The following is a 21768-nucleotide window of genomic DNA, read 5'->3' as shown; positions in this document are numbered from 1 at the left end:
ATTTAAACTATGGAAATACACCGAAATATGGGTTTGAGGCTATCCTTGCATATTTTCAATAGCCTAAAATTGGAAGCTGTGTATACACCCGCTAGCAGAAAGATTTCCAATAAATAACAACACACTGATGAACAGAATAGTTAGTAGCTTTTACAGTCGTTCATCCAGATTATATGTATGTTAAAATATTTGTTAAGATTTTCACTATATGGTTAAGTGTTTAATTTCTGAGCAATAGAATAATGGGACCTAGGATATGCTTATTTATTTCCATAAGATTTTATTATTTTAATTTCTACTATAAGTATGTATCAGTTTATAATTTTAGAAAAAGAGAAGATAGAGTAAGTATGCTTACTTATTTATTTCCATATGATTTTATTATTTTAATTTTAGAAAACTCCAGTTTACAATTTTAGAAAAAGAGAAGATAGGCCAGGCACAGTGGCTCATGCTTGTAATCCCAGCACTTTGAAGGTCGAGGCAGGTGGATCACCTGAGGTTAGGAGTTCGAGACCAGCCTGGCAAACATGGTGAAACCCCATCTCTACTAAAAATACAAAAATTAGCCAGATGTGGGGGTGCATGCCTGTAGTCCCAGCTACTCGGGAGGTTGAGGCTGGAGAATCCCTTGAACCTGGGAGGCGGAGGTTACAGAGAGCCAAAATCGTTCCATTGCACTGCAGCCTGGGCGACAGAGTGAGACTTAGTCTCAAAGAAAAAAAAAAGAAAAAGAAAAAGAGAAGATAGAAAATAGGTCCTTGGTTAAATATGTTAGAATATGGCTAAAACGAATGAAGTAGCAGTGTCTGCAATTAAGTGGAAGCACAGCCGCTAGAATTTGTTAGAATATCTACATGTGTGGCAAAGCTACTGTGACCGGCATAACCATGTGTGCACGTGTATGCATTAATAAAGACGTGTAATTGACCTAGTCCGTCGTCACAGCGGTCATTCCTCCTGAATAGAGCTGGTGTGAATGGCATCAGTGATGTATTGCTTTGGGCTGATCCAGCAACCACTTCCGATTGCACCTCGCCAGCAGCCCTCTGCGTCTTACAGGGCAATCGTCCTCAGCAGGAGATGATTTTGAATTGTCATATGAGTGGGGAACTGGATAACTTAGTACCCTACTGCACAACAAATTACCCTGCCCCGAATACCAACATCACCCTCATCCCAGAAATACTGCTGTATACTACTGGAATCCCTGGCTTTCACCTGAGTACATGGGTGTCTTGAAGAGAGACTACAGTTCCCAGATTCCTAACAGCTAGGTGTAGCCATATGGCTAAGCGCTGGCCAATAGGGTGTGAGCAAAGAGATCAAGGCAACTCCCTGGCCGTGTCCTCATCGGTGGATGGCTCACAAGTCTTCCCCAGCATCCTCGTTCTTGGCTGGAATGCCATGTGGCCACACAATGCAGATGGGGGCAAGACCCTGTATCCACAGGGCAGGAGCAGCAAGGGGCACGGACAGGCTCCCAGGGTGGCGTCAGGGTGCTGAGATGCCCACACCTGTTTCCCAGCACAAGCCACACCCACAGGGAGAGTCCTTTAACCACTATTGTTCTGGCTCCCTCCCTCCCTCTCTCCCTCCCTCCCTCCCTCCCTCCCTCCCTCCCTCCCTCCCTTCTTTCTTTTCTTTTCTTTTCTTTTCTTTCTTTCTCTTTCTTTCTTTCTTTCTTTCTTTCTTTCTTTCTTTCTTTCTTTCTTTTTTTCTTTCTTTCTTTTTTCTTTCTTTCTTTCTTTCTTTCTTTCTTTCTTTCTTTCTTTCTTTCTTTCTTTCTTTCTTTCTTTCTTTCTTTCTTTCTTTCTTTCTTTCTTTCTTTCTTTCTCTCTCTCTCTTTCTTTCTTTCTCTCTTTCTCTCTCTCTCTCTCTCTCTCTCTCTCTCTTTCTTTCTTGACGGAGTTTCGCTCTTGTTGCCCAGGCTGGAGTGCAATGGTGCGACCTCAGCTCACCACAACCTCAGCCTCCCAGGTTCAAGCAATTCTCCTGCCTCAGCCTGCCTACTAGCTGGGATTATAGGCATGTACCACCACACCCGGCTAATTTTGTATTTTTAGTAGAGACGGGGTTTCTCCATGTTGGTCAGGCTGGTCTCGATCTCCCGACCTCAGGTGATACGCCCACCTCGGCCTCCCAAAGTGCTGGGATTACAGGCATGAGCCACCACGTCTGGCGGCTTTGTGTCTTTCATGAGTGAACCAGATCCAAACAAATCTGGAGCTGATATTTTATCTACGTAAGTTATACAGGATTCTACTGTTTCTGTAAACAATTTCAACATTATTGATAAAAATAAGATTGCCCTGATTGCTGTAACACATGATCACAAATTTGGTGACTTAAGATGACTGACATGTTTTCTCTCATAGTTCTGGAGGCCTGATGTCCTAAGTCAGGGTGCTGGCAGGACTGGCTCCCTCTGGAGGCTCAGGGGAGAAGTCTTCTCCCCTTACCTTCTGTGTCCCAGGCTGGCCGGCAATCCTGGGGTTCCTTGGCTTGTGGCCACATCACTCCAGTCTCTGCCTCTCTCTTCACATGGCTTTCCCTCTGCTCCTGTCTTCTCTTTTGTCTCTTGTTAGGATGACTGCCATTGGATTTAGGACTCACACAGATAATGCAGGATGACTTCGTCTCAAGCTATTTTACCTAATTCCATCTGCAAAGACCCTTTTTTGAAATAAGATCACATTCATGGGGGCTGGGGTTTAGGATATGGAATATTTTTGGGGGTCACCATTTGACCCTCTATAGACCGCTAACCCAATCTTATTTCCCCTCCCCAGGGAAATCCCCAGAGCTCTCTCTAAGTATTTATATGCATGTTTATACAATTACAGACATGTATACATGTTTGTGCACCTATAAACAAATTAGACCTAGGTACACATGCATGCACACCTGTAGATATGCATGGCTTGTGTGCATGCATGAGCACCTGTAGACATGCATGAGCACCTGTAGACATGTGCACCTATAGACATATAATGTATGTAGACATACATTGCTTCAATAGACTTGTTTGATGCAGAGTTGCCACAAATCCTCAATTTATTTAAAACAAACCAAAAAAACAACATTCTTTGTGAAGTGTGATAAAGTGAAACACCATAAAAAAAGGTGCAGCTCACATATATAAGCGTTACATGTCTACAGGTGCCCATGAGTGATGTCTGCAGGTGCACCCACATATCCACCAAGGCCTTGAATGTCTACAGGTGTACATGCATGCACACAGGCCTTGTATGTCTACAGGTGCACACACATATGCATACAGGCGTTGTATGTCTACAAGAGCACATGAACACAGACCATGTGTTGTATGTCTACAACTGCACAAGCATTTAGGCCTTGTATGTCTACAGGTGCACACACATATGCACGCAGGCCTTGTATGTTTACAGGTGCACATGCATTTAGGCCTTGTATGTCTACAGGTACACACACACATGCACACAGGCCTTGTATGTCTACAAGTGCACATGCACACAGGCCGTGTATGTCCACAGGTGCACATGCATTTAGGCCTTGTATGTCTACAGGTGCACATGCACATCCTCACTTCCTGTCTCTGTCACATTTTGGAAATTCTCAGAATATTTTAAACTTTTTGTTATTACAGCTGTTTTGGTGGTCTGTGATCAGTGATCTTTGATGTCACTCTTGTAATTGTTTTGGGGCACCAGGAATCACACCCATATAGGACTGAGAACTTAATCAATAACCATTGTTTGTGTTCTGGCTGCCCCATTACCTAGTTGTTCCCCAACTCTCTTCCTCTTCTCAGGCCTCCCTATTCTCTGAATCATGGCAATATTGAAATTAGGCCAATTAATAACTCTACAATGGCCTTTAAGTGTTCAAGTGAAAGGAAGAGTTGCACGTCTCTCACTTTAAATCAAAATCTAAGAATGATTAAGCTGAGTAAGGAAGACATGTCAAAAGCCAAGATAGGCCAAAAGCTAGGCCTCTTGTACCAAAGAGTCAGCCAAATTGTGAATGCAAAGAAAACAGTTTTCAGGGAAACTAAAAGTGCTGCTTTAGTGAAAACAAGAATTGTGAGCGAAACAGGCATATTGTTGATAGGAAGAGAGTTTAAATGCTCTAGATAAGATCAAACCAGACACACGATTCCCTTAAGCCAAAACCCAATCCAGAGAAAGGTCTTAATTCTCTTCAATTCTATGAAGCTTGAGAGAGGGAAGGAAACTGAAAAAAAAAAAAAAAAAAAAAAAAGTCAGGAGCTAGCAGAGGTGGGTTCATGAGGTTTAAGGAAAAAAGACATCTCCATAACATGAAAGTATCAAGGTGAAGCAGCAAGAGCTGATGGAGGAGCTGCAGCAAGTTATGCAGCAGATCTACCTAAGATCGTTCATGAAGGTGACTACACGAAACAACAGATTTTCAGTGCAGATGAAACAGCCTTCCATTGCAAGAAGATGCCACCTAGGACTTTCGTACCTTGAGAAAAGTCAATGCCTGGCTTCAAAGCTTCAAAGGACAGGCCGACTCTCTTGTTAGGAGCTGGTGGAGCTGGTGACTTTCAGTTGAAGCCAATGCTCATTTACCTTTCTGAAAGTCCTAGAGCCCTTAAGAGTGATGCTAAATCTACTCTGCCTACGTTCTATAGTTGAAACAACAAAGCCTGGATAATAGCACATCTGTTTACAGCATGGTTTCCTGAATATTTTAAGCCCATTGTTGAGACCTACTTCTCAGAAAAAAAATATCTCTTCCAAAATACTACTGCTCATTAACAACTCACCTGGTTTCCACCCAAGAGCTCTGATGCAGATGTACAAGGAGATGAATGTTGTCTTCATGTCTATTACCAGATCCATTCTGCAGCCCAAGGATCAAGGAGTCATTTTGACTTTCAAGTCTTAATATTTGAGAATACATTCTGTAGGGCTCTAGCTGCAATAGACAGTGATTCCACTTGATGCATCTGGGCAAAATAAGTTGAAAATCTTCTGGAAACAATTCACCATATTAGATGCTGCTAAGAACATTCATGATTTGTAGGAAGAGGTCAAAATATCAACATTAACAGGAGTTTAGAAGAAGTTTATTACCACCTTCATGGATGACTTTGAAGGCATCAAGACTTCAGTGGAGGGAGTAACTGCAGATGTGGTAGAAACAGCAAGATAACTAGAATTAGAAGTGGAGCCTGAAGATGGAACTTGATTGCTACAATCTCATGAGAGAACACATGAGGAATTCCTTCTTATGGATGAGCAAAGAAAGTGGTTTCTTGAGATGGAGTATCTTCCTGGTGAAGATGCTGTGAACATTGTCGAAATAACAAAGGATTTAGAAATTACCTAAACTTAGCTGATAAAGCAGCAGAGAGGAAACACTCCAATTTTGAAGGAAGTTCTACTGTGGGTAAAATGCTATCAAATGGCATTACATACTACATAGAAATCTTTCATGAAAGGAAGATATAACCAATGGGGTAAACTCCATTCTTGTATTATTTTAAGAAATTGCTACAGTCACTTCAACTTTCAGCAACCACCACTCTAATCAAGCAGCAGCCACTGACATTGAGGCAAGACAATCCGCCAGCAAAAAGATGAGGACTCCTTGAAGGCTCAGATCATCCTTAGCATTTTTTACCAATAAAGTATTTTAAATTAAGTTATACACACTGCTTTTTAGACATAATGCTATTGCACACTTAATAGACTACTGTAAAGGATAAATATAACTTTTTTTTTTTTTGAAACAGAGTCTTGCTCTGTCACCCAGGCTGGAGTGCAGTGGCACAGTCTCGGCTCACTGCAAGCTCCGCTTCCCGTGTTCACGCCATTCTCCTGCCTCAGCCTCCTGAGTAGCTGGGACTACAGGTGCTTGCCACCACACCCGGCTAATTTTTTTGTATTTTTAGTTGAGACAGGGTTTCACTGTGTTAGCCGGATGGTCTCCATCTCCTGACCTTGTGATCTGCCCGCCTTGGCCTCCCAAAGTGCTGGGATTACAGGCGTGAGCCACCACACCCAGCCAGGATAAACATAACTTTTTTTATAGCTAGTTCCAACAAAGCTTTATTTGTGAACTCTGATATTTCATATAATTTTCATGTCATGAAATATTAGTCTTTGATTTCTTTTCCCAACCATTTAGCAATGTGGAAACCATTCTTAGCTTGCAGTGCATATAAAAATAGGCAGCAGGCTGGATTTGGCCTATGTACTGTAAATTGCCAACCCATGGTACAGAATATACCTGGAAAGCCTGTCACCTCAAAATTTCAAATCATTGCTTCCCAAAGATTTAAAGTGATTATTCAAATCTTCATCAGTAACTTGTTTTAGATCAGCTGGTTTCCATTTTGGACTCTGGTCTTTTTCAGTTACAACAGCCCTAACGCCTTCATAAAAATCATGACCTCCCATGCAAGCTCGACTTAGCCGATACTCCATAGTTAGTACTTCTTGCAAGGTCTTTGAAGACCCCTCCATGAGTTACCTTTGTGTGATCTTTAGAGATGATGGAGACATTCTATTAATTACCTTCAATTGCTCTAGGGCAAAAGATGAACCATCTTGCTGTAAGTTTTCAATAATTTGTCCCACAGTATTGGCTGAAAAGCAACTGTTTATTTTGCCCATGTGTTCCTCAAGTATAAAAGGCTTGTCTCGATCAATCTTAGACTCCGTATGGTAATTTTCTAAGACAGCTGCAATATTTTCTTTTGAAGGATATTTCAAGGCTAACAAATCTTCCTCTAACATGCCCAACTTCTCAGAATCTACAGAGTGTGTAGCAATTCCTGCTCTGTACACATCTTCATTTTAATCTGAATCCTGTTAATGCAAAGGAGTAACCAAGTTTTCCTTGAAGTCATGGCAAGAAATAACCTCCACTCACATCAGAGAATAGTCCTACTGCCGTTTCTGGCGTGGCAAAAAGACACTTTTTGTACCCACTCGAAGCTGCCCATGGACTGAGAGACCAACTCCCCCATCCATTGTAGTTCCATGAATAACTGTAACATAAGGTGTGTAGCAAGAACCAAAAGCATTATTCAGCATAGATTCTTCTCTGAAGAAAACTAGAGCTATCTTCTGTTTTGCCTTTTCAGCTTCCGAGATCACTCTGAGATCACCCTCAGCACAGAAAGCCGTTCCTCCAGCTCCCTTTATAACGATCAGGAAAGTTTCAGGCTCTTGCTCCCACTTCTCTAGTTGTGGATAAATCTGCCAAATCCTATTAAGAGTCAGTGCATTTAGGAACTTTGGTCTGTTTAGTATTATGATTCCTGCACACCCTTTTTTGTTTGTTTGTTTGTTTGTTTTTTCCACTAGCACATCTTCTGCTGCATCTGTGTGCTTGGACTTTCTCAAATGGTGCAGTATGGTATTAATCCTTTTGAATGCATTAAACCTCGACATGAGCGTCCACACCTCCTGCTGCCCCATCGCTAAATACTCGAGAGCTAACGCAGCAGAGCAAGAAGCACCCAGACGTTTCCAGCACCTCCAAATACAGCTTTTTATATGCATTGGGAAAATCAAAAATTTGTGTGACTTGCTTTATTACAGTGGTCTGGAACCACTCAGCTCTGAAGTATGCCTGTATATACACTCCTGTGTATCTATAAACATGTACATCCTGTGTAAACATATGTGTGCACCTATAGATGTGTAAGGCCTGCATCCACAGGTATGTGCACCTGTAGACATGTAAGGCGTATGTATACATATATACATGTCAGCTGTGAGAGTGGACTTCACTAAATGCTAATGAACAGAACATGTCAGAAATGATGGAATGTCACTTCCAACATTAAGTATTAAAAGATTCTGATTTTCCACCTTGAGTCTCCTTTCTCTCATTATCCTCCAGTCACTGATCTGGGGAAAATTAGCTGCCAAGGTTTCCCTGAGACCAGTGACCTGAGGTCATGAGGCCACCTTGTGTACAGGCTCACGTGGTGAGAGTGAGGCTGGTCAACAGCCAGGTGAGTGGGCTTGGAAGCCGGTCCCTGTCCCTGTTGAACACTTAAAACAAATCCTCTAACTGTTCAAGTTCAATATTGAAAGGCGAATTAGACTAAGCTTATTACGTATAGGTATTTAACTTTTCTACTTTCTTTCTATTTAATCTGTTAGTTTCTGAATTTTAAGTTACTGTCTCTTACAATGACTGAGAAGTTTCTACTTTATGTACATTGTGTGTTTTTAAGTTGTTATGTGCAGAAAAGTTTATGACTGACATGTCTTCTTAATGCATTATTCCTTTTATTGTATAAATAACCAGTTTTATCCCTTTGTTATTTTCACCCTGACTTCTAATTTACTTTCTGTCAATACCTCCAGTTGCTAGCTTTTTATTAGCATTGGATTGGCATCCATTTCCCATCCCATTCTTTTCAACCTCTGTATGAAAGTTGTGCCTTGGTGCATCTCTTCTGTTGGTGCATAATTGGATGTTTTAAACCCAATTTGTAAGATTCTCTCTTTGGCTACATGAACAGAACTCATATTTATTATGAGTACTGATCTGCTTTACTTTTCTGCCAAATAGTTTATTTCTAGATATTATATTTCCCATTTTATTCTTTCCTCATAAATGTCATTGTTTTTAATTGATCATGTTTTCTCAGTTACTTTCCAACCTCTCTCTAATTATATTCAAAAATACAATTTTTTTCAAGCATCATTATTAAGGCGTCACTTTCGATGTGGTGATTTAGTGGGGGCTGTTGAGTAAAATTGCTATGAACATTCACATGCAAGCTTTTGTTGGATTATGTTTTCATTTATCTTAGGCAAATACCTAGGTGTACAAGCACCATGCCATATGCTTAGTGTATGTGTGACTTTGTAAGAACCTTCCAAACTGCTTGCCAAAGGGCTGTCTCACTTGACATTTCCACCAGTGAGCTGTAGCATTCATACCAACACTTGCTACTCGTTATATTTTTCAGCTTTGTAACTTTAGCTAGTCCAGTGGTTTTGTGCTAATATCTTCTTGAGATTTTAATTTGCATTTCTCTGACAACATGGCAAACATTTTTCTCATGTGCTTATTGGTCATTTATGTATCTTTTGTTTATAAATGACATGTTGAAATACTTGCCAACATTTTGAAACAATCTGGTTTTTCAATATATTCTTAAGTTATGAGAGTTCTTTACATATTTTGGGTGCCGGATTGGTCTGAAATATGTATTATGAATATTTCCGCCAATATATGGCTTACCTCATTTAAAAAAAAAGTCTAAGAAGAGAAGTTTTCTATTTTGTTGAAGTTTAAATTATCAGTTTTTTTTTAATTTGGGATTTAGCTTTTTGCATCATATGCAGGAAATTTATGCTAGCCTCTATGTCACAAAGATTTTCTCCTCATTTCTTCCAGGAGTTTTGTAGTTTATAATTTTAGATTTAGGCCTATGACTTGTTTCAAGTTTTTTTGGTGTGTGTCTGACAGGTGCTGGTTTGTTTGTTTTGCTTTTGTTGTTTTTGTGCTTTAGCTGATATCCAGTTGTTCTAGTACTATTTGTTAAAAAGATTATCTTTTCCCCATTAACTTGACTGGAAAATCAACTGAACCCTGAAGTGCACATCGATTTGTAGGCTATTAACTTTATTCCATTGATCTGCATGTGTCTTTCAAAGTGGATATCACATTGACTTTGTTACTGAGGCAGACATGGAAGTCAGCTGGTGTAAGTTCGTCAGCTTTGCCCTAGCTGTGTTGGCTCTTCCAGATTCTCTGCATTTTCATAGAAGTTTTAGAATAATCTGGTCATTTTCTACTAAAATGTCTGTTGGGATTTTGATTTCAATGACTCTATTGATTAATTGGGGGAAAATTGATATCACAATATTGAGTCTTCCCATCAATGAACATGATATTTCTTGCCATTTACTTAGATTTATTTAATTTCTCCCAGAAATATGCTGTAGTTTAGCATATAATATGGCACATATTTTGACATTTTTATTCTTACATAGGTTTTGATGCTGTTGATAATGGACATTTAAAAAATTCATTTTCCAATTGCTCATTGCTAGCAGAGAGAAATATCATTAACTATTATATGTTGACCTTTTGTTATATGACCTTGATACATTAGTCAGTTAATTCTAGCAGCTTTTGTAGATTCTTTAGAATTTTCTACATCCAGAGATTATGTTATGTACAAATAAAGGCAATTTTATTTCTTTCTTTGCAATGTGTATGACTTTTGCTTCTTTTTCGTGCCGTATTGCACTGGGTAGAAGCCCCAGGACAATACTGAGAAGAAGTGGTGGGAGCAGACGTTGCCTTGCCCCTGATTATAGGGAGGAAAGCATTGTTTTTCATCATTAAATATGTTGTTAATTGTAGACTGACTGTATATGTTCTTTATTGGATTGAGGATGTCCCTTTCTCCCCTTATTTTGTTGAGAGCTTCAATTTTGTCAAATGCTTTTCTCTTTTTTTCTTCCGTAAATTCGGGTAATCAGGTAGTTTTTCTTCTTTATTTTGTTAACAAGGTGAATCATGTTAATCAATTTTTGAATGTTAATTAATCCCAAATTTTTGGGATGAACTCTATTCAGTCACAATATATTTTATTTTTATGGCTAGGTTTAATTTGCTAATATTTTATAAAAGAATTTGCATATTCAATGATAGCTATTGTTCTGTATGTTTCTTGAGATATTTTCGTCCGGTTTTGGTAATTTGGTATCAAGGTAGTTTGGCCTCATAAAATAAATTAGGAAACTTCTCTATTTTCTAAAAATAAAATGTATATTATTATTTATTCCTTAAATGATTGATAGAATTTACTACTGAAGTCATATGAGCCTGGATTTTCTTTGTAGGAAGGTTTTTAAATTTTTTTTTTTTTTAGATAGATACAGAGCTATTCAGACTTAATTTTTTTTCTTATCTGTGGTATCTTTAAAAAGTTTCCCCACTGTATCTAAGTGGTTGAATATATTTGCATAAGTCTGTCTCTTTATAATCCTTCCTCATAACCTTTTTATGCCTCTAGGATCTGTGGTGGTATGTATTCTTTGACTCCCGTTAGTGGCAATTTATATCTGTTCTTCTCTTTTTCTTGTTCAGTCAACTAAAAGTATATAAATTTTATTGATCCTTTCAAAGAATGACCTTTTGATTTTATTGTTTTTCCATTTTTATTTTATTAATGGCAGATCTGACTTTTATTATTTTCTCCTCTTATTTTGAGTTTGCTTCGATATTCATTTTTGTCAGTTTCTTAAGGTAGAGGTTTAGGCTACTGAATTTAGACTTTTCCCATTTTTCAAACAAAGCATCTAATGCTATGCATTTTGTTTTAAGAACTGCTTTAGCTGAAGCCTGCAAAGTTTTACACGTTGCATTTTTAGTTTACATTTTATTCAGCTTTTTATTATAATAAAATATATTCTGTATGTCTTTCTATATATTATAATATTTCTTGTCCTAAAGCCTACTTTATCTATACTAAGATAGTCACTTCAACTTTCTTATGATTAGCTTTTGCATTTTATACCCCTTTCTGTCATTTTATTTTAACCTGGTTCTGTCTTTATATTTACAGCTTATTTCTTACAGACAGAATAATTAGAGTATTGCTTTTCTATCATCTAATAGTCTCTTCCTTTTAATTAATGTTTTTACATTTTTTATATTTAGTGTAACTATTACTATGATTTGATTTAAATCAACCTGTTGCTGTTTGTCCCATCTGATTTTTACTTCTTTGTCTTTCTTTTTTTGCATTTTTTTATTTTGACATTATAAAATTATTTCAATTTATCACAATTATCATCTTACTAGTTATACCTCTTTATAATTATATATAATTTTAGTGGTGTCTGGTGTTTACAATATGCAACTTTAACTCAATGAAATACACCTTTAAATGTTATATCTCAATGTATATAATGCAAGACTTTTATAAGAGTGTGATTCCATTTCCCATTGTCATATATCTTATTTACACATATAAACCTCATAATGTAGTATTACTTTTTGCATTAAATGATCAGTTATTTCTAAAAATTTCAAAAGTGGAAAAAATAATCTTAATACTTACTTGCACATTTATCATTTTGGGGGCTCTTTATTTTTTTTTATAGATCCAAGTTCTGAACTGATTTTTCTTAATTTCAGCATAAAGTTGTGAAGTTTTTTTCCTATTAACATTGTAGTTCATATCTACTTGTGATAATTGGATTTCTTTACTCAAAAAAAAGTTTGCCTTATGTTTGACAACTATTTCCCTGGACATAGAACTATAGGTTGACTTTTTTTTTTTCTTTGCAACACTTTGTAGATTGTTTTCATTGTCTTTTGGCTTTCATTGTTTCTCTTAGGAAATCTGTAATCATTCTTATCTTTGTCTCCACTGTTCATGTTTTCTCACCCTCTAATCCCTGGCTGCTTGCAGGGCTTTCTTTGTACTTATTTGACTGGGCTTTTGTGAGCTTATTCTACCTGTGTGTTCATAGTTTTCATCAATTTGGAAAAATATTAATCATTATTTATTCAAGTGTATTTTTGACCTCTTTTCTAATTCAGGGACTCCAGATGTACTTCTATTAGATTGTTTAATGTTTTCCCATTGGTCCCTGAGATTCTAGTGTTTTTCCTCCCTCTCTGTGCTTTTTTTTTTTTTAAATATATGATGCATTTTTATCTCTTTTGGTTATCTGATTTGTCTTCTGCAGTGTATAGCTCTATTTATTTTTGATGGTTGCATTGTATTCTATCTCATGAAAGTAGAATATCATAATTTATTCACCCATTTTTCTAATTAGGGCACTACATTATTTCCAATTTCTTGCCATTTGCAATGTTCGTGCAACAAATATCATTGTACATATATTTTCACTTAATTTATTTCTATGGGATAGAGTCCCAGGTCTGGGATCTTTGGGCTAAAGGAATACTTATTTACTTTAAAAATTATTTACCCTTCCAATCTTCCTCACTTTTCAAATCCTCTGACTCAAACATTTCTAGTTGCTTATATACATATAATTTACACAAAATAATTAATATGATAATTTTATATGTTTTATTTTAGTGCAGTCATTTCTTTTCTTTTTCATCTTTGCTTTGTTATCATCTCCCCTTTTCCTCTGCCCTCTGAGTGACACTTTTCTGTAGTATTTAATCTGCTAAATCCATCTAGTGAGTTCTCATCTCAGATATTGACTTTTTTACCTCTAGAAGTTCTATTTGGTTCTTGCGTATATTTCTATTAGGTTTTGAGTGAGAGAAGCACAACATGGACGATTGGCTGTAGTTATACATCAAAGACCTAAACCAAACAAATAACAAAACCTGCATGTATTTGTGTGTAATAACAGCTGCATAGTATTTTGTAAAATATATACCAGATGGCCTAGAGGTAGAAGATACAATGCTATCATAAGTAATGCCCAAATCAATATTTGTGTGCCAGAATATATGTGCATGAATTTCTCTATGGTTGACAGTTAAGTGGAAAACTGGAGTTATAAGACCTTGCTTATGAACTCTCCTAATACCATCTGAATCTGGTGGTGATGGTGATGATGATGAAGACACAGGTATTTGATTACTGAGTCAATTTTTTAAAGTGTGTAGATTTATTTATGTTTGCTATTTCTTCTGGCCTCTGCTTTAGAAGTAAACATTAATCTTGTAATTTGTCCATTTCATCTAAGTTTTCAAATCTGATTTAGGAAACCACTTAGTCTAACCCAAGCAGGAAAGGAATTCTTGCAACAACACAGAGTCTTGTGGAACTCAAGAGCAGAAAGGTAGTCAAAGCTCAGGAAGGGCCTGGAACTAGGAGCTGAAAAGCTTTCAGCATGGTTTTCCATCTCTTTCCTCTTCCTCTTGGTTTTGTTTCTCTTCTTTTGCAAGATGGCTGGCTTTCTCTACTTTTTAATCCTCTACTTCTTCTAAGCAGCCAATTCACATGTTACAGTTCCACCCAAACCCTGAGAATAGATTGGTATTTCCCCATCCAAATCAACATTCCCAGGAAGGAGAATCTGCTCACAGTGGCCACGAGTCAACTTCATCTCAGACAGGAGCATGAACAACAGACATGGGTGCCAGTTTCCCGTGGACATGTTTCCCGTAGGAAAGGCGGGAGTCTCCCTTTCTATACCTGCTTCTCAGTCAATTAGATTGCGTGAGTCACTGGAACTAAGCAGTATGATGCATTTAGCACATCTCCACTCTCCAGAATTATTAACCTGAAAGTATTTTTTTCTAAATCAAATTTTATAGGAAAATAAAGTTTTAATTCATTAAACAACTGAAAAATATTAGATGTTTATTACATGACATTCAATATTATCTTTAGTATAAATAGAAAAATGTTACCCAGTACATAAATATTTTCCTTGTTTAATATTCAATTAGTAAATTCAAGTAAATAATCGTCATTAGCCAGAGTAACTATGCTTCATTTGCTGTGCTAAACGTTCCTTAATAGATCAGACATATGACACTGTATTATTTCTCTTTATAAAAGTTCCATTTGGCACCTTTTAGCAGATCTCTGGGTTCTGTCTGCAATGGAAAAAAAACAATATATCTGATATAGATGAAAATTTTCAAACACTAAATATCAGTCTCTTAGCAACCATAGAAATTTAAAGAGTTCACTTTCTCAATACTCATTGAGAAGTGTCAATAATTAAATGTTTCCTAAAAGAAAGAGATTCAGTACATCTGCTTGGGAGAGTCTTGTGGGAGGCTCACATGATGTATGGCCTCAGCCCACATCATGACACTTAGCCATGGAACTGCGATATGTGTCCTGCCTTCGTAGCTGTCTTGGTGACAAGCTGTGGGTCGGGATTTAGGATGGTGTTTACTGGGCTCTTAGGTACCTTCCTCTGAGAGAGTCCCATCTGTAATCATTTTACCCTTCAATGTAGTATTACGTGCCTGCAAAAGTGATATTTCTGAGGATTGATACTCCAATACATCATAATCTGAAGGTTTTTAAGTTTATACTTTGTGTTCTGAACTAAGCAGATAACAAGAGCTAACAAGAGCTCACTTAGTCATTTCTCTGATAAAAAGTTATCTTCGAAGACTAGGACAATTTTGCAAATATTATTCTACTGCCAGCATTTAGTATTAAAAAGTGTCTAATTTGAAGGAAAATTTTCTTTGTTTCTTTCTTTTTTTTTTTTTCTTTTTTTTGAGACAGAGTTTCGTTCTTGTTGTCCAGGCTGGAGTGCAGTGGCACAATCTCGGCTCACCGCAACCTCTGCCTCCCGGGTTCAAGTGATTCTCTTGCCTCAGCCTCCCGAGTAGCTGAGATTACAGGCATGCACCACCACCTCGGCTAATTTTGTATTTTTAGTAGAGATGGGGTTTCTCCATGTTGGCCAGGCTGATCTTGAACTCCCGACCTCAGGTGATCCACCTGCCTCAGCCTCCCAAAGTGCTGTGATTACAGGTGTGAGCCACTGCGCCGGCAAAGGAAAATTTTCAAATGAGAATTAAGAGTGCTGATGCTTTGCAGAGGACGCCAAGTGACCTGAAACATCACCTTTGATTATTTCTAACAAGAGCACATCGTTTTAGCTTCTTGGAGTGGTTCGTAATTGGTTTCTAATTTGGGTTGACCCTGGAATACAAAAGAACCTCTCTGCTATTTTCTGATGTCATGAAAAGCAGTGGTGTCTTCCATTGCTCCGACTGTCTCTGAGCGCTTGCCCACGAAGCTGCAGGTGTGTGGGAGTCTGGCAGGTGCACAGTCAGCAGGTGCGGGAGGCCCTGCTCTCTTGGGGTTTCTGTTTCTAGGGAAGCAGAAAGCTCTGTACCACTCAGGCCCTGTGGCCCTGTGCCTTCTGAGTGTGTCTTCCTTTACTCTCTGGCATGACTATTGATCTGGGTGGGGATAGCAGCAGATGTGTTGCTACCTGAGAATCAAGATCCATATGGAATTTTCATTGAGCTAGCTGGGGGAGCACTCATGAGATCACATTTGCTACGGAACAATGAAGGGCAACTACCTAGGTGAAAACAAAACCCAAAATGAAAACTTCAAATGGTCAGACAGGTGAGGAATCATGAATCTCTAAACAGGAATATATGTAGAAATGATTTAGGGTTTTTGGTTAACTAGAAATTCCCCATAAGTCAGCCATGGTGAAGATTCTAGTGTCATCTGATGTCTTCTTAGCCCTTGTTCATGAATACCTGGTGTCTATTCCTGGACTAGGAGGGCAGGAGTGCTTATCAGGCAGTACCTGAATAAGATGTTGGATATGAGGCTGTACATTTAAAGATGAGAATGCCTGGGGTCAGGGGCGCGCCACTGAAGGAGATAGGATAGAATGATACTGTTATTAAAAATAAAATATGAGATAAATTGACACAGGTAGGATTTACCCTGAGAGATTTATTTTTGGGCTTCTTCAAGATATTAATTATTCAGGAATAGAAGAAGCCTCTTTGTGAAAAGATCTTATGCATAAGGCCATTGGATTTGGGAAATTTGGAGGAAGACCTTGTATTGAGCTTAAAGTACAGACAATTGTAAGGAGGGTATGAGACAGAAGTGGTTTATCAGAATCATGATGACGTGTAACTAAATTCCAAAGACTGAGTCAACCATTCCTGAGAAGTAATTGTAGCTAAAGGATTTTGTTCTTCAAGTATCTACGACACTGTGCTTGTTTATGTGTGTTTGTGTATGTGTTTGCCTGTGTGTATAGACATTCTGATAACTTTTACAAAAAGTAAATCTGAAAGCTTCAGTAAGAACAACAATCACATCGTATTTTCCAGAAATAAAATTTAGACTAGGTGTTAAGGCAAGCAGATCCTCAGAATCCAAGGGTTTTTTTTTGTTTTTTTTTTGTTTTTCCTTTGGAATATTGCTCTGTCACCCAGGCTCGAATGCAATGGTGTGATCTTGGCTCACTGCAACCTCTGCCTCCCGGGTTCAAGTGATTCTACTGTCTCAGTCTCCTGAGTAGCTGGGATTACAGGCATGCACTGTCACGCCAGGCTAAATTTTGTATTTTTAGTAGAGACAGGGTTTCACCATGTTGGCCAGGCAGGTCTCGAACTCCTGACCTCAAATAATCTGCCTGCCTAGGTCTCCCAAACTGCTGGGATCACAGGCGTGCATCACTGTGCCCAGCTGGCTCTCTGTTTTATGGAAGGGTTTGTCTAACAGTTTGTTCCTGCAGCAGGAGACGGGAAGTCCCAGCAACCTTCTCCTTCGGCTCTGGGTGGACGTAGCTTCTGGTTCCTGCTCACGTGTCCAGGGTGTCCAGCGTCTGAATCTGTCACCACGGACGCCACGTCTAAGATCAGGCGCACGCTCTTCTCTCCCCCAGGAACAAACTCCTCCGTGATTTTGCATCACAGCCAAATTTCTCTGTGGGCAGTTGTGATCACGTGAGGGGTAGTCCAGCCATTTCCCAGGCATCCTGGGGCGGGGAGGGAATGTGATATGTGACAACGTGATAGATTCTCCGGTTAGAGGGGTTGGGGCCTGAAGATCATGGCAGGAAATCATCAGGCTACATAAATAAATGAATGAATGAACAAATGACCAATTAAGTAAATCAAATACCTGGAATCACTTGCAGCGACTATCGAAAGCTGCTGTTTGTATTTTTATTTTACAGCACTGGTAATTGCTTTTTTTTGTGGTACCCTATGGCTATGATAGATTTTTCCCCTATAATTATAATTTCAGTAAATTTTTGCAATTGTTAAAATACTGCATTTTTAAAGAAATCCAGCTGTCTTTCCCTATTGAGCAGATCTTGGTTTTCTGTTGTTAATTCGATTGTGTTTTTCACTCTGGGTGCCCAACTCCAAGAACTCTTTACAGGGGCGGATTTATGATGGATGCCAGCTGGTCTGATAGAAGGAAACAGATATTGATTTTTAATATTTTCTCCCAACTTGTTTACTCTAGGATAATACAGCAGCTGTGTGGCAGCTTGTCTCAGAGTGGAAAGGATTATTACCTCTGCCTTTTGATGAGATAAATTACCTAGGATGACTTGAATGGCTAAAGGGGATACTTTGATGTTATGTCGCTTCATTTACCCTTATGACTAAATGATTATTGATTTTATATTTTTAAGCTCTTGAAACGTGAAAATAAGTTGGTGGAGAAGGCCGGCTGTGTTAGTTTTATTAATTTATTTCTGCAGGGCATAATTCACTTTGGACCAGGTTGTGAAGGTTTTGGGTTCATGACCGGCTGCAGATACAGTTGCAAAGAAATGGCTTATTTATATAGTCATTGCAAGTAGTCCCAAAATCAATACAGTCTGGGATTGGATGATTAAACTCAGTCCCTTTGTGGGATTCATTCCTGTAGCTGCTGCTGAAATCATGTTGACTGCAGCAGATCCATGTGATCAAGTCTACAAATAGCAAGTTTGTTCAAGTTGAAATATTACTTTTTTGCTCATCTTTTTTTTTTATCTGCTGTGTTCACTCAATGACATTTTAACAGCCTGGGGGGGGAAACAGTTGATTGACTGCTTCAATGAAATCAGTAATCTGCATTAAAAGAGTCGCCTCCAAGGACTTCTAGAATGTCTGTGGGTGGATTCACGCAGACTTTGATCGGAGGTCCCAGACTGCGCTGGATTTAGTTGTGGGCGCGTCCACCAGCAGCAGGAGTCCAAGGTGTAGGCTAAACCTTTAGCTGCTCCATGTGGTTTAGAACGACTTGGTGTCTCTGTGCGTGCGGGGATCACTCTGTACATTTCTGTGAAATATTGCTTTTTTTAATCACCATTTGACACGTTGGCACTCTTCTACATTATCTGAAACACTCCCATATCACTCCATTTCATCGATTACTCCTGATACAAGAGCAGAAATGCTGTCTACACAGAATCAGGTTCTGTTTTGATTTTTTTGTAATTTTCCCTCAATTTATTTTCATACATTTTAAACATAATTTCCTATGTCATATTTATTCCTTGTTGGTAAAATTTTGTTTGATTACTGAGACTCGGGCATCTCTTAATTGAGTTTAACGTTTGAAATCAGGAGTTTCGATTTTTATAATCTTCCCTGCTTGCCCTCTACTCAGTCACAAGAATACCTAATGCAGTGGGGAAATGGAAGCAGAAAGGACTGATTTTCTGAGAAGATTTTGCATTTATTTACTCAGTCTGTCAAAGACCAAAGTTAGCCAAAGCCAGAGATTCATGGTCTTGATGGAAGCTAAGTCTTTATTTTCAGTCTAGCAAAGTTTTCAATCTGGCAATTTTCCTTCCCTGTCCTTCATCCACACCCCAATTATTGGGCTTTGAGAGTTTGAAGAGATGGATGAGCAATGGTCACTAGTCTTGTCCTGGGATGTTTTAAGAGTCAAAAATTTATGTATCAGCTGGGCGCGGTGGCTCACACCTGCAATCCCAGCACTTTGGGACTTTGGGAGGCCGATGCAGGTGGATCACTTGAGGTCAGGAGTTCGAGACCAACTGACCAATATGGTGAAACCCTGTCCCTATAAAAATAGAAAAATTAGCCAAGCGTGGTGGTGGGCACCTGTAATCCCAGCTACTCAGGAGGCTGAGGCACGAGAATCACTTGAACCCTGGAGGCAGAGGTTGCGGTGAGCCAAGATAATGCCACTCCACTCCAACCTGGAGGACAGAGAGAAACTCCATCACAAAAAAAAAAAAAAAAAAAAGAAAAGAAAAGAAAATTATGTATCAGTGGAATTTGATATATTACTTTTAGTCTTGGCAATTTATTTCAGATAAAGCTACGTGCTTATAGAACTTAATACCTGTTACCTGAGAAATCTGTGCTATATCCATTCAGGAAACAATTGTGAGACATTTCACATTCAACATAGGACTTCTCAATGTTGTAAGTAATGGTAGCGTGTTCGTATGGAGTTAAAAAAAGGTGTAAAACATTTTTTTGAACTTTATTCAGTGGTCACGTATAATTAATATGCAGTAAATTATATGGCTCCAGTTTAAAGCTTGTTTAAATGCATAGAATTTGAAGTAGAATGAAGAAATAAAATAACTTTTGGAGTGCTGTAATGTAATATGTTGATCAATTTTATAGGGGAGTGGTGAATATTTAATTAATCACCTTTTGACAATTATTCACACTGGTCGGAATCAAGGTCTCCATTAAAGCCGAAGAATAGCTTCATTACAGATGACCCATAAAAGTGTCAACTGCTGGCTGCGAGGACAAGTAATTTCCTTTCCCTTTAAAACCATTAGATGGAATGATGAGGGCGGAGAGGGTGATGGAGTGCATAATCGTGTGATTACAAAGAGAAGCTCAAACAGTAAATTTGACAGCTACGTTGGAGGGGAAGAGGATAAGGGTTATAAAGCGACAGCTGTATTCCTTCAAAGTGCTTTTAATTTTATAAGAGGACAAGAATGGCAGCTTTCTGGTTTTCGCTGGACATTTCTCTTCGCCTCATCGTGTGTGTTTAGGATTTAGTCGTGCCAGGCTTTTGGCACTGGTGGATGTAAATAGAGGGATAATGCTGACGTTTTTCACAGTACCTCTCTAGATGGCTCTCAACAGATGGAAAATGCATCCGCTGCCCCCTTGATTAATGGCTGGGAAGCTGGCCCTCCTGGAACTGCGTCTGGACAGCAGAGAGGGACCCATACGTCAACAGAATCCGTACACGCGTTTCCAGGCTTGGCTTCGAGGACTCAGAAAAGATTCATCATCGAGGCTCCTGTTCAGCCTGAGAACCATCTCAAAAGTTGATAACTGCTTACATTTCACTGAATCCATTTCTTAACTTTTCAATATTGGCCAAGAACCCTGACGTTGATCAACTTTCAGATGTCAAGATAGGTCTCTGGGTTTCAGAAATTCTTGCAGATTTTTTTCCTGAGTGAAAAATATTTTCCTTCCCAAATGACTCAGTTGTGAAAATTCATTTATGAGAATGTCAAGATTCCACGGCCTTGGAGAAAATGATACAAAATAGACTCATTTTGATGACTCCCCTCCTCCCCACCACACCGACAGTAGGCACATTTGCTGTGAAGACCAAAACAGCTTCAAGGGATCAAAGCTGTTAGGCATCAAAGCTGCCAGGTTGAATTCTCTGTGTTGTGAAAAGTGTTTTAGACCCTTGAATTTAATTGTCCGTGTAAGTGGACTCCTTAGCTTAAGTCTGGCAAAATGCAAAGGACTAGGACTGATTTGAAAATAAACATCACCTGAAGATACTTATGTTTTCAAAAGTTCAGGGCATTTTGACCACCACTATGGTTTGTTTCTTAAACCTCCTCTTTATTTCTTTGAACCTCGTTTATTTGAAGATCCTACACCCATGGGCAACCTGGCTGTAGTGCACACACCTACACACACAAGTTCAAGTGGCCACTTTTAAAACTAATGGCTATTGACTCTGGTTGGGAATTCTGTGATGTTATCTCGCCTGTAAAGACTTCGCGGTATGCCGTTTACATTGTATCTGGTGATTGTATAATCATTATTGATTTTCCCTGTGTGTAGTACCTATGTCAAACAACCTCATATATTTAAATGGTGATTATTTCAGTTATATATCTACTATTAGATAAGATCAAAGGTAGTTAAATGTGCGGTAGATGGGGGAAAGATGGCATAATGTACTTGTGCCTCTACCTTTGCTATTATACAACTCAACAACAATTGACAGCATTTAATAATTAACTTTCTAAAACATGTTGAGATTTTGGGCCTGCGGAAGAATGAACCTTGGCAGATGGAGGGAAAGTGTCAAGACCCACAGCTCAAGGCCTCATGGCTCCGGGAATG

The 21768-nt window shown here is 38.6% G+C and overlaps 1 protein-coding gene and 1 pseudogene across 1 annotated transcript in view; both read right to left on the bottom strand.

Annotated features, from left to right (window-relative positions):
* MRPL36 (mitochondrial ribosomal protein L36) overlaps window positions 1–21768 on the bottom strand; it is a 1017194-nt gene that overhangs the window by 981707 nt on the left and 13719 nt on the right. The window lies entirely within an intron of this gene.
* LOC126957426 (3-hydroxyisobutyryl-CoA hydrolase, mitochondrial-like) lies at window positions 6258–7460 on the bottom strand (annotated as a pseudogene).

The sequence above is a fragment of the Macaca thibetana genome, chromosome 6, assembly GCF_024542745.1.
Source record: "Macaca thibetana thibetana isolate TM-01 chromosome 6, ASM2454274v1, whole genome shotgun sequence".
NCBI lineage: Eukaryota > Metazoa > Chordata > Mammalia > Primates > Cercopithecidae > Macaca > Macaca thibetana.
This window is presented reverse-complemented; position numbering and strand designations above follow the sequence as displayed.